The sequence below is a fragment of the Pinus tabuliformis genome, chromosome X (assembly GCF_031772625.1).
Source record: "Pinus tabuliformis cultivar Carrire ecotype Pingquan chromosome X, CPIR1, whole genome shotgun sequence".
Classification (NCBI taxonomy): Eukaryota; Viridiplantae; Streptophyta; class Pinopsida; order Pinales; family Pinaceae; genus Pinus; species Pinus tabuliformis.
Window position 1 is genome coordinate 236144253 of NC_142308.1, and position 13382 is coordinate 236157634.

A 13382-nucleotide genomic window follows, 5' to 3' on the forward strand; every position below is an offset into this window, starting at 1 on the left:
TTCTTACCAGTCCATACCTCTAGTGGAGTCTTATCCTCCAACGCTGATGAAGGTGATCTGTTGACTAGGTAACATGTTGTCTCCACCGCTTCTACCCAGAATTCTTGTCCTAACCCGGCACCACTGAGCATGCTTCTTGCCCTTTCCATCAATGTCTTGTTCATTCTTTCTGCAACTCCACTTTGCTGAGGTGTATATGGAGTAGTCATCTACCATACTATAGCACACTTCTTACAGAATTCTTCAAATTCCTTACTACAAAACTCTCCACCAAATTCTTTAAACCTGTGAAAGACTTCAGATTTCTTCTTAAGGGAATATATCCATGTATTCCTTGAGAAGTCATCTATAATTGATACATAGTACATAGACTTACCCAGTGATGGAACCTTCACAGGTCCAAACACATCACTATGCACAAGCTCTAATATCTGTTTCGCCCTCTTACCACCAGAGGGGAAACTCACCCGATTCTACTTCCCATATACACCACTTTCATTGAAATCAAAATTCAGATAGTTATTGCTCATACCTTCTACCATACCTTTACCATGAAGTATTTGAAGGCCCTTCTCTCCAATATGTCCAAGCCTTTGATGCCACAACATGGTCTTCTCTCCAACAACCACTATATTTTCTGCTCCACTTTCAGGAACCGCAAAACTGTTGCACCCATCAACAATAGTGCTACCTTGCAGCTTGTATATAGTTCCAGTCTAAACTCCCTACATCAATACCAGTGCTGCTCGAACCATCTTGCAAGTATCATTCTCAAACATTGTTTTTACACCTACATCATCCAGCTTGCTTACAAAAATCAGATTTCTGGCTAATGCAAGAATATGCAGAACGCTTGGAAGTGTTCTAACCCTTCCACCTTCCAACTTCAACTTTACTTTTCTGCCACCAACGATTATTTCCTTCCTATCATCCCCTAAGAAGACATCACCACCATCGTATTTATCATACTCATAGAACCACTCTCTATGGGGAGTGAAGTGAAAGAATGCACCTAAGTTAATCAACCATGCCTCATGATCTACATGTGTACTTTAAGAAGCCAAGTACACATCCCCACCTTCATCTGAGGTGGTTTTTTCCTGTGCAAAAGGAGCATCATCATATCCCTTTCCTTTGTTAGGAGCTTTAGATTTAGAGTCCTTTTTATAGTGCCTTACTTTCCGCATTTCCAACACACCACCTTTACAATTTTTCCTGGAGATTTAGATATCCCTCCAGATTTAGATCTCCTACTCGATGACCTATTTTTATTTATGTTCTAGGACCGTCCTCATATAGCTAAGGCATCACCATTCTGGCTCTCCATATTTTTTCGTCTCATTTCCTCCATCAGCAAGGATGAGACTATTTCATCAAATTGTAAGGTAGTTTCATTGCTACCTATTGTAATAACCAGACTATCCCACGAATCTGGTAGAGAACACAACAAACTGATGCACTTATCTTCATCTGAAATTTTAATATCAATAGATAATAACTGACTTACCACAGTATTAAATGCGTTTAGATGCTCTGTCACCGAGTCTCCATCATTCATCCTCAGGTTATACAACTTTTTCCATAGGAACAGTTTATTCACTAGAGACATAGATTGGTACAAAGTCCCTAACTTGTCCCACAAAGCCTTCACCGTAGCTTCCCCTGATACATTCAGCAATACTAAATCTAAGACACACAATCGTATTGTGCTCTTTTCCTTCCGATCCAACTTGTTCCATTCTTCATCGGACACTCCCGTTGGTTTAGAACCTGGATCTACCACGATCCACTGATCTTTATCCACCAACAGATCCTCCATCTTGAGTTTCCATAACTCAAAACTTTGACCATTAATTTTATCGATCTCTATCTTTCCACTGCTCGCCATCTTCTTTCACCATTAGAATCGATCCCACAGATCTCCCACAGAACAGGGTCCACCATAGGCCTGAGTAAAACTCTTCAGCAACAAAGGCATCCCCTTGAAGCCAAAACAACTTTGATACCAAATGTAGGTTTTAACCCCGTACATAAATTACCTGCATATGAATTCTAAAACACAAAAAATAAACAATGCGATAGAATAACACACAAAACAAATATACACAGAGATTTTTCCCTGGATCCCAAAACAGGGACTACCATCTTGATTTTTCATTATATTCCTTTCAATGTTACAATACATATTTATACATGCTAAAGCATCCAATACCATGGACCGAAGAACCATCGCGTCCAAAACCATGGACCAAAAACCATAGGTAGGTCTGCCCAACCTAATGTAGGGTCCACAAAAAAAATTCTGGAGTGCTGCCCTGGACCCCGTAGAGAGGGGCTACCTACCCCTCTCAACCCCCCGGCTACGCAATCAACACAACGAAGGGGGGGCTCCACATATAACACAACCCAACATTATAAGTTAGTCATGGAAAGAATATAACACAACCCAACATTATGTGTTATGCTCTCGCATTCTTTATTTTCTATGTTTTAGAATTCCTATGTAGGTAATCACTGTATGGGGTTAAAACCTACAATAGTTTGAATTGGGAGCTTGTCACCTATCACATCCGTAACTAGTCTTTCAAACACACTTGGATTTGTAATAAACTCATTATTTGTGTTCTTTGATTTACAACACTCTTGGAACCCTGATAATGGATCTTCGAAATAGAGAGACATTGTAGATGCTTTTTATTGGTTTTCTTTAGAAATTGTTTTTTGCAAGTGTTTATAGGTTCTCATTTCAGCATTGTGTTTTCCTTTCCCTGCAAGATAGGATAGAGGTGTGCAAGTGTGCTTTCATTTCATTGTAGATAGTGTAGAATTGTGTCTTCCTTTATTGCAAATATTCTAGGTTTGTGTGTCATTTTCCTTGTAGAAAGTTATTTCATCCAATCGCAAATTTCCTATAACACAAATTACTCAACTTGGTCTTTGTACATCTATATTTGATTTCATTATTTCCACATACATAAATCAATAAGAGAAAAATATGGTGTCCACTACATATACAGCCACAATTAAAACTAAAACTAAAAATTAACAATTAAAAAAAAGTTGCAACATTATTTTTGCAATACGAAAAACTAACCTAATGTAAAAATAATAGATCACAAGCAAGAATAAAAATACATAAAGTAATGATTAAGAAATTATCAATCTAATATTTTTATTGCTTTTGATTCTATTTCATCTGGCCGGGGTTTCGCATTCCCCCATCCACTGTTATGCAATCTTCATAGGCTGGGAGTTTTTATGTGGGATAAGTTGATAAAAGGATGGTCTGGCTCTTCTCCGGTTTGGAAGGATGGGGAGGAGCTGCATCTACCCCTTTCGATGCTTCCTCTTTGGATGATGGTAAAAGCGAGACTTGATAGTTTGGGGATCTCCCGAACGAGTACAAAAGATAGTCTGGTATGGTCTCTCCATAAACCTATGAGCGTAAAGAACATTTATGTTGATATGATTTCCGTTACTACTGGAAGTCCTCCTCCGCTTTTCCCTCTATGTTTTTGGAAAGCTGCATGCTCCCTAAAGATGATTATTTTCTCTTGGCTGCTGTTTCGGAACAAAAATCTCTCATGGGAGACTCTTCAAAGGAGAAGCTGGCAGGGTCCAAGTAGATGCTCCATGTGCCTCAATGCCTTGGAATCAAATTTGCATATGTTCTTTCAATGCCCCTCATCCCTCATAATCTGGTATGATTTGTCTACATATTTTGTTTTCCCTCACATCATTTTTTCTTCTGTTCAGGAAGGTTTTCTTTGGTGGAGTAGACAATCTTCTTCTTGGAGATCGTTGTTCATTATCACATGTTGGTATCTATGGAACTGGAGGAATGCGCACATTTTCCAAGACTCTAAGGAACCTCTCCAGGCTATTCTTCAGCGTATATTGGCTTGCTATGATTCCTATCATCAGAATTCCACTATGTCAAACATGTTTGCCATATGATGCTGCGGGGATGTGGTCCTGCATGAGGTTTTTCCCTCTAGATCGTTAATATCTTTTTTGTTGGATCCTCTTCACGAAGGCTGGGCGTATCTGCCCCCTCTTTCTTATATGTTTTTGTATGAATCTCTATATGGTACAGCCTCGTCAAGTTTTGACACATCTCTGTCAAGCTTTTCTTGATCATCTGGTCTTGTAGATGTATTGTATATGTCACTTCTCTCTTTTATGTGTGTTTTAGATCTGGTCTGACATATATTTTTTTGCTAAGGATGATATGCATATTCTGCATGTATAGACAATCTGTATGCATTTTATGAAGAGGTTTGGGCATATCCATGCCTTATCAGTATCTCGAATTATGTATTGATGATCTTTATATACTCTTAATATAAATCTATGCCGTTTTTTTTTCTTTGAAAAAAAAAAATGATTAAGAAATTATCACATTTATGTTAAAAGTATAACTTATATACTTTATTACGTCTCAAACTCTATAAACATATAATTCTACACTCTTTTAACCAAAGAGTAGAACTATTTTTATACAAAACTCATTTAAATTGAGATCACATCAGCACAATTAATTTAAATTGATATATTCGATTTTGTATTTCTCTTTTTCACAAACAGTATGCCAATCACATTCAATTTAAAATATATACTTGCTTATTTGTATGCCAATCACATTCAATTTAAAATATGTACTTCTAAGCAGAGCAACCCAACTGTGATTCGGTTGGCATACGTAAGTTCACTAAAGTTCTCCTTCAACGCAAAGCTTCTCTTCTTTATAGTGATGACTTTCGGGCAGAAGGGCTGCAAATGTGTTTGGTATTTTGGAAGGGAGGGCAGATGGTTGATAAGCATGCTCAGGTGTTGATTCTGCGAGAGATGACGATTATTTTAAATTGTAAATCTGTGCATGTGTTTTGAATATCTATTTGATTCGAGTCTACAATTTATCATCATTCCAAGTAGAATCCGGTCATTCTCCACTACGTAAAGGAGAAATCCACTATGATTTCCCACTACATAAGGAAAAAATCCACAGTTATTTTCCACTATGTAAATATTGTGTGCTTTACCTTTGAATTCCATGTTCTGGAATGTATGGAAGATAGCAATCAGTTATAATATTTTACATCATTTTTATGTTATCTCTCGCAAGGGTATTCTTTGTGATTGGTGGGACATTTATTGTCTAGATGGTATGTACTATAGGATTGAAGGTATGTATTTGCTCCTTTATGCTAACAATGTGGGATCACTTACTATGGATTATGGACCGGTGATTGTTGTCTCTATGTGCCTAATGGTTGGGATCCTGAGACATTCGTGGTGGTAAAATTTGTGCAGGATACACTTGTTTGTTGACCTACCATATTCTCACGCGCTTTTATGGCTGTGATTATTCCCCTACCTATGGAGTTGAGAAGGTCCCCCTATCTATACACCCTACCCTGCATAACGAATGATGTCCATCACAAACCCTTTTGCGTGAGATACTTCGGCACATGAATCATTCATATGTGCTATCCTGGAGGCAAAACCGAACCACCCGGTTTACCATAGGACGGAGTAGGATGGTGGGACGATAAACAAAAATACTCGACGCGTGGTGGACAACCCGAATGTTTCGCTAGGTGGTGGACATGTGCATCCCTATTCACATTTTTCATAAGAGAGCACTGGTTGGAAGATGGCACTTTGTTGAATTGGGAGAAGGAGATATGAGGTGCTGGGTAGAAACAAAATGGAAGACTCTCCTGGGATATATTCCCTCGGTGGTAAGGCTGATGAATGGATGGTACAATTTTCATTTCCTGAGTCAAGATGACTTGAACAAGATCAAGACGTTGTCATGGATTAAGGGGAGGGGTTTTTTGGAATTGCACTCATGGTACATCAGATTCAATCCCCTTAAGGAGATGCCAAAAAATAAACTGATATGGGTCAAATTGCCTGGTTTTCCGATTGAATTCTGGACTCGGCAAGTCTTCATGGATATCGGAAATGTGATTGGGAAGTTCGTTTACATCGACCCTCAGTGTTTGGGGGCTTGGGATAAAATAATTGCATTGATCTTGATTGAAAAGGAATTTATGGGGGGCTTCCCAGACCACATCGAGCTACTCTGGGAGGGCACACATCTGGTACAAAGGTTGGACTTCTGGGCTATCCCCTTCCGATGTCTCATTTGCCACCACATGGGACACCTCATGGCTGAGTGTCCACGCCAGATGGGTGGACGTCGTATGGTGCACAGGCGGATAATACATGGGACGAAGGATAAGGCTGGCGGATGGGCTGCTAATTCTGTGGTTGGCTAGAATGCGACCGGGTATGCGGGTGGTACACACCACTATTCATGTACCCCTCCTCTTTTTATGCCATTCCCATCCTCTAAATTAAATCCTGATAAATGTGATTATTCTGCCCCAATTGTGGTTCCTTCATCTCCCTGGACATCCAATGGTTCTGGCTCACCTACTGCTAATGACACTTCTTTTTCCCCATCGGAAAGTATCACGTATAAATTTTGTGTTGACCCGCCAAATATGGGGTTAACTCCTCCCCCTCTGACAACATATGACGCCATCTCCCCAACACACATCACGTATATCCCTACACCTCCACCCCCCCTCATATCACAACCATCCTCAGTGACTGGGACTCGACCTATTACGCCTACTTCGCCCATCTCATCCCCTACAAACTCGGTGGATAATGACATTGACTTCTTACTCAATAAGAAGACCCTGGATCTTCGTACACTCACTATTCACAAACCACTTTGTTCTTTGTCACCGCACATCAGTCCCACCTCGATGGGCAACATCACGGTCCACCGAAAACATAACCAGGATAGTCATCACTTCAGAGGACGACCAAGGCCCCTTTCTTTCAGTCCGTCTGATACACATGCTCTAGTTGATATCCCCATCACATCATCCATCACCCCTCAGGTCCTTAGAGAAAATGTGCCTACTCCTGGGCTATCATGAATTTCATTCTATCTATGAATATCCGGGGTTTGGGGGCTGCTCCAAAATTTTTGGCCCTCAAAGAACTCTTCATCTCGACCTATCCCTACATCATTTGTTAGAAAATTATATATTATAGAGCAATGGAACACATAAAATATTGCAGAAATATAAACACAGAGAATGAAAAAAACAATAGAGACACAAATATATGTGGTTCCAATTTGGGCAACGTCCACGGAGAAACAACCAGTCCTTATTTTATTATATTATCCAGCAAACTGAAGAGATACAACCTACAACAGATCTGTTGTAACACCCTCTTCACTCTCAATCTCCTCTCTCTTCCTCACTCAGAATACAGATATGCATAGACACAATACAATTCCCTCATATATAGTGAGGGGTTGCCTTCTAGGGCAAAAAACCCAAAATTAACCATAACTTCTACCGTCAAATCATCCGCCTAATGAATGGCCCAGATTGACCAGAAATTACTAGACTTTTACAAGGCAATTTTACATCTATTTTTATCTTCTAGGGTGTTGCTTTTGAACCCTCGACAGGGGACCACTGGCCCCCAGACACCCCAGTCGGGGGGGATTAGCCGCCCCAGACCCCTGCGGGGGGAAAGCCCCCCCCGCACCCCCCCACGTGGAGGGGTGTATAGTCTTCCTTGGTATACATCTGGCTGAAACCTTTGAATACAGAAGATAATCAGGCTCAACACACAACGTCATCCTTATCTAGAAAACTATGCACTCGGCACAATAGGTGATTATATATTTAAAGAAGATGCTCCCTAATTGGCATATGGTGGCGACAGATGTTGTAGCCTCTCGGGGGGTCTTGTCACTCTATGGGACCCAAGATGGGTCTAAATGATGACTTTTTCTTGTTTTGTAGGCATATTACTAATTGGAAAAATCAGAGGGATTTGAGGACGCATACATATTTTGAATATATATGCCCCGTATAGAGACAAGGACACATTTTGGGAACAACTGGTTGCATCAGGGGTTTTGGTACTGGAATCCCTTATTTTGGCTGGGGATCTAAACTGCACTATTCGGATGGATGAGGTTTGGGGGGGTCCTCGAAAGTAGATGCCATTGCAAAAAAAAAAAGACATCATTTCCGATTTCAATTTCGTGGATATATGCCCCTCCAGGATTTCACCTACCTGGGATAATGGAAGGACTGGAGATGGATATGTTGCAAAAAGGCTGGATAGATTTCTTCTACACGAACAATTGATAGAGAGACTCGGGTCCATCCAATTGGGCATCATAAATAGCTTTATTTCTGACCACAGACCCATTATTCTCCAATGGAGGCGGGGGACCTCAGACATGGGTTGTCGTTCAAATTTAATCAGGTGTGGCTGGAGGACCCGAAATTTAACACTTTGGTGCGGGATGTCTGGAAAAAGCATAAGGCACAGGACATCTCCCCTATGGTGAATGTTCTGGGAAAACTACGAGCCTTAAAGGTGGTTGTAAAAGAATGGGATAGGAGGAAGAAATCCCAGAATGAAAAAGAACTAAAAGATATATTTGCTGAATTGGATATACTAAGTCTACAATTGCAATAGCACAATCCCTCGGCATCACTACGAGAAATAATATACTCACTGGAACAAAAAAGAAAACATATTCTACAATTTCGGGAGGCAACTTGGCACCTTAAGAGTAGGGCCATATGGATCTAGGAGGGTGATAAAAAGAAAATAAAAATTCTAGAGAAATGTCAATCACAGAAGGAAGATAATTGACATAAAAGGGAACCGAATACAATCTCAACAGGATATAAGTAAAGAGGTTGTCCAACATTTTGAAAAGGCATACAGTCGCAGAGAGGTAGATTGTGTCGAGGACCAGATTTGGGGGGTGGATGTATACCCCACCATGTTTGATGATGATGCAAACACGACTCTATACAATGAAGTCACGAGGGAGGAAATATTGGAGGTGCTCAAATCTTTTAAAAGAGATAAATGCTCAGGACTAGATGGATGGACTGTCAAACTATTTACACATTTTTTCGACATTTCTTTAGGGGGACCTCCTGGCAATGATGGAAGAATCAAGGATCAAGGGTTATATCCATCCTCATATAAATTCGACCTACATTGCCCTCATTCCAAAAAGGAGATCCACTGGATCCTTCATGGATTATCGACCCATCTTGCTATGTAATCTTATATATAAGATTATATCCAAGACTATTGATGGAAGGATTAAGGACACCTTATCAAAATATATATCGTCTGAATAGTTCATCGTCCTACAGAATAGACAGATACACGATGTTGTGACCACTGCTCAAGAATGCATACATACGATCCACATCAAAAAACTAAATGTTGCAGTTATGAAGGTGGACCTACAAAAGGCATATGATTGCTTAGATTGGGGATATCTGAGGATGGTTTCACAAAAAATTGGCCTACAGGCCAGGAATACAGAATAGATCATGGCATGCATCACTAATGTTAGATATGTTGTTATTATAAATGGATATCCCACTCGTTTTTTCAGGGCGGGCCGAGGGCTCAGACAAGGATGTTCCCTCTCACCATTATTATTCATTTTGGCAATGGATGGACTCAGTTTGCATATTAAGAAAGCTTTGGCAGAGGGTGGTATCAGTGCTCTGGTTCTGGGCCGAAATATCAGAATTTCTCATAGTTTTTTTATGGACGATGTGCTGATAATGGGTATGATCAATAGGATTGCATGGTTGGCTTTATTCCACATATTTTCCAAATTTGGGAATGCCATGGGACTATACATGAATCTACAAAAGTCTATCATTTTATATGGATATAGTGATTTGGAGGACATTGCATACATTCGAAGATTATTTGGGGTGGAGGCTAATGATTTGGTGGGGGGCATGAAATACTTGGGATTGCATATCAAACCCAATAAATACAGGATAAATGACTGGATGTGGTTAGTGGATTGTTACTACAAAAAGATCTTTGGGTGGGCGTACAAATGTCTATCACTGGGTGGGTGCATTACTCTCACCCAATCAATGATCACACAATTGGGAGTGTTTTGGTCCCATCTATACTGCCTCCCGAGCACCATTATCACGAAACTTAACAGGATTATGGAAAAATACATTTGGTCTGGATCGAACACCACGCACAAATACCATTTGACTAATTTGGCATCCATTACATTACCAAAAAGACTGGGTGGTTGGGGGATCTTGGATTTGAGGCGTTTCGGATGGGCGTTGCTACAAAAAACATTGTGGAGAGGTATATTTGGGGAGGGAATATGGGCGAATATTATCAGACATAAATACCTCAAAGACAAATATTTTACTGTATGGATGCATAGGGAGCTCATTGGGACTATTTCGGGGTCGGCCATATGGCTCGGCTTAAATAAAATAAGGCGAAGTTTTCTGCAAAACTTATGTTGGATCTTTGGATCTGGGCATAAGATACTGATTGGCTAGGACCAAATTTTGGGAATGGGATGGGATTTGAGCCCATCAGAGGGGCTCATCCAGTGCATCAACAATAAGGGCATTTTCTATTGGAATCAAGCCATTAGGCAATGGCATGGTAATATACCTATCTGGAAGAGATCGAGGGAGATGGGCATGGAGGGTCTGATGGCACGGGAATGGGAGCAGATGAGGTCTAAAATGAAATTGATTGGTGTCAGTTGGGAGGCTGGCGGTGATTAGATTGCTTGGCTTGGAAAAATGAAGGAAGGAGGCGTAGTGGTGGTAGACGTTTATAATACATTCTGCTACTATGAAGTACACAACTCAGAGGTATGCTAGTTTTATAAGTTTTGGAAATCTAGAATTCCTATTAAGATCATTTTATTTCTTTGGCTTGTTTGGAAAAACAAGAACTTGACCTGGGAAAACCTACAAAAGAGGAACTGGCAGGGGCCTGGAGTATGTGCATTATGTAGGAACGTGGTGGAAGACAATGTTCATCTATTTCTGAAATGCCCTGTTACTACACAAATCTAGAGCAATATTGTTGGGAACATTGGTTTTCCACTCAATCAATATGATAACATCATTGACTATTTGGGCTGGTGGAGTAAACAAACCTCCCAATGGAGGAACATCCCATTAACATTTTTTTGGGAAATATGGAGATGGCACAATAATATCATCTTTGAGAAATATATGGAAAATGAAACACATGTGGTAGACTGCATAATTGGATGGTATACTTCTGCAAATGCCAACAACAGTGGACCTAAGAAGCTGATTCGTAGGAAGACAGGCCCAGGAATGACTACCCAATGGGGTTCTTTGATGGCGCGGCACAAAGGGGCACATGTGGGTGTGGTTTCTGGATCATTATATCTAGGGAACAAGAATACTGGGTCCACTACTGGTAGAGGCACAAATATGAAGGCAGAGGCTATTTCATTATGGGGACTTCTTTGGTTCATTTCTTATCTAAACATTCCCACCATCCACATTTATGGAGATTCACAGACTATCATAGACCATGTACGAGGTAGCACTAAAATAAATCAACCACAACTTCATGGATGGCTCAGACAAATTGAGGTCATTTGGGGATCTTTCAAGAACTCAACTATTCAGCACATTGGAAGGGAATTCAATCAGAATGCGGACAACATGTCAAAGAAGGGTCTACTAGATGCACTGGATGGGATGCACATTGAGATAAAAATGGGTGGCAACAAACTGGCTCGGACCCTTTGACTCCGAGGGTAACATGCCCTCTTGGATGGGATCTATCCAATTGCAAGATTGGTGTTTTTTATTTCTCCCAGGATGTTGTTTTGTGGCTGAGATTTTGTTGTTAAATATGCATAGTTTTATATTATTAGGTGATACGATGGACTGAATATGTTTTAATATAAGTTGGACAGTTAAAAATGTGCAGGATATAATGTTTTGATCTCCTCTGATGTTCAGTTTTATTCACATAGGATGTTATATTAAAATGTCTAGGCACATTTTGTCACAAATGAATGGACAGATATAGGACAGAACAAGATATTGAAGCAAATGCACATGCACTGTAAAAATGCTGAATATATGTAGTGTTTTTTATTTCATATATAAAAACAGTGTTTTTTCTTACTGGGGAAAAGTTTTCGCTGGTTAAAACACTCGAACATCATTCATAACTTTTTATAAAATCATAAGGTTTGAATACAGAAAATGAGATTCGGTCCATTAATTTTTTTCCAAGAAAGTAATAGGCATTCTAAATTGATATCGGTCGTTCTTTCTACTATACCTACGCTAGTATGTGCTGATTTAATCAAAAGAAAAGAGAGATATTATTATTAAAGGGATCTATATATCCTTCCCTAGAAACTAAATGCTTCTTTCCCCTCCCTCTCTCGTTCATTTTTCGCTTGCTCCCATATTAGGATGTGGGCAACCGGTGTTGGAGCCCAGGCCCCTCTTTACCACCGATCCTTACGAGTCCATAGCGGATTCGAATACAGCCGTGTCCTTCTGTAAATGGAGTGGAGTTACCCACAGCAACCGTCATCCAATGGACAGAATACTTGCCCTAAAACTCACAGCTATGGATCTGCACGACCCCATTTGATCTCCTCCTCCCAACACTTTGTCATTTCTCCTCTCACTTGATAATTAAGGAAACAAATTCCTCTTCGGCTAGATTACCTCTCCTCTGTCCCATATCTACATCCGCATCAACGAAAAGAGAGAATCCAAAGCTCTAATCCCCACGGTCCTGCAAGTGGACAAGATCCACATCAACATCAATAAAAAGCAGCAAACCCTAAAATCTCAAACTTCCAGAAATGAAAACAAGAATACAATTTTGTGTGAAGACCGCAAACCTAAGCCTCGGCGTGGTAGAGATCACTTTTCGCCCCGTTCCTCTGTATCGCCACCACAAAACACGTGAGAATCCGTCTCATATTTGGAAAAATCAAGCAAGCGGAGGAACGACAAATTGCCAAGAGGAGAAAGTGGGACCGTGAAGATCCATAGATGTGAGTTTGACGGCAACTAATCTCTCCCTTGGATAACCGCTGCTGTAGGTTACGCCACTCCAGTTGCACAAGGACGCGGCCTCGCTCTAATCCCCATGGACTCTCAAGGATCACTGGTGATGAGGGAACTGGAATCCAACAGTGGCCGCTGAAGATCTTGATATGGGTAAGCGAGGGAAGAAGAAGAGAGAAAAAAAGGGAAAGAAGAGAAACATCGTATAGTGAGCGAGTGTTTAGATGAAGTAATGCTAATTTATATAGCAAAAGTAAAAAATGGACGTTTGCATTTCGTGGGGTCAGTCTGTAGATATCCGATGAGAGAAATGCGTAGAGAGAGGAGCATGATGCTGCCAGCGTGATACGGATAAAGGCATAAAAGTATGGAAGTCAATATAAATAGGGTGGCGTCCTTCAAGTAAACTAATAGAATAGGTATGTTTCC

At 40.4% G+C, this 13382-nt stretch overlaps 1 long non-coding RNA gene across 1 annotated transcript; it reads right to left on the reverse strand.

Annotated features, from left to right (window-relative positions):
- Nucleotides 1–12179: 12179 nt before the first annotated feature.
- Nucleotides 12180–13182, reverse strand: LOC149139237 (uncharacterized). The gene is made up of 2 exons (XR_016264277.1): nt 12785–13182; nt 12180–12675 (listed from the first exon to the last, which is right to left on the reverse strand). It is a non-coding gene; the product is annotated as an uncharacterized LOC149139237 (long non-coding RNA).
- Nucleotides 13183–13382: the final 200 nt, after the last annotated feature.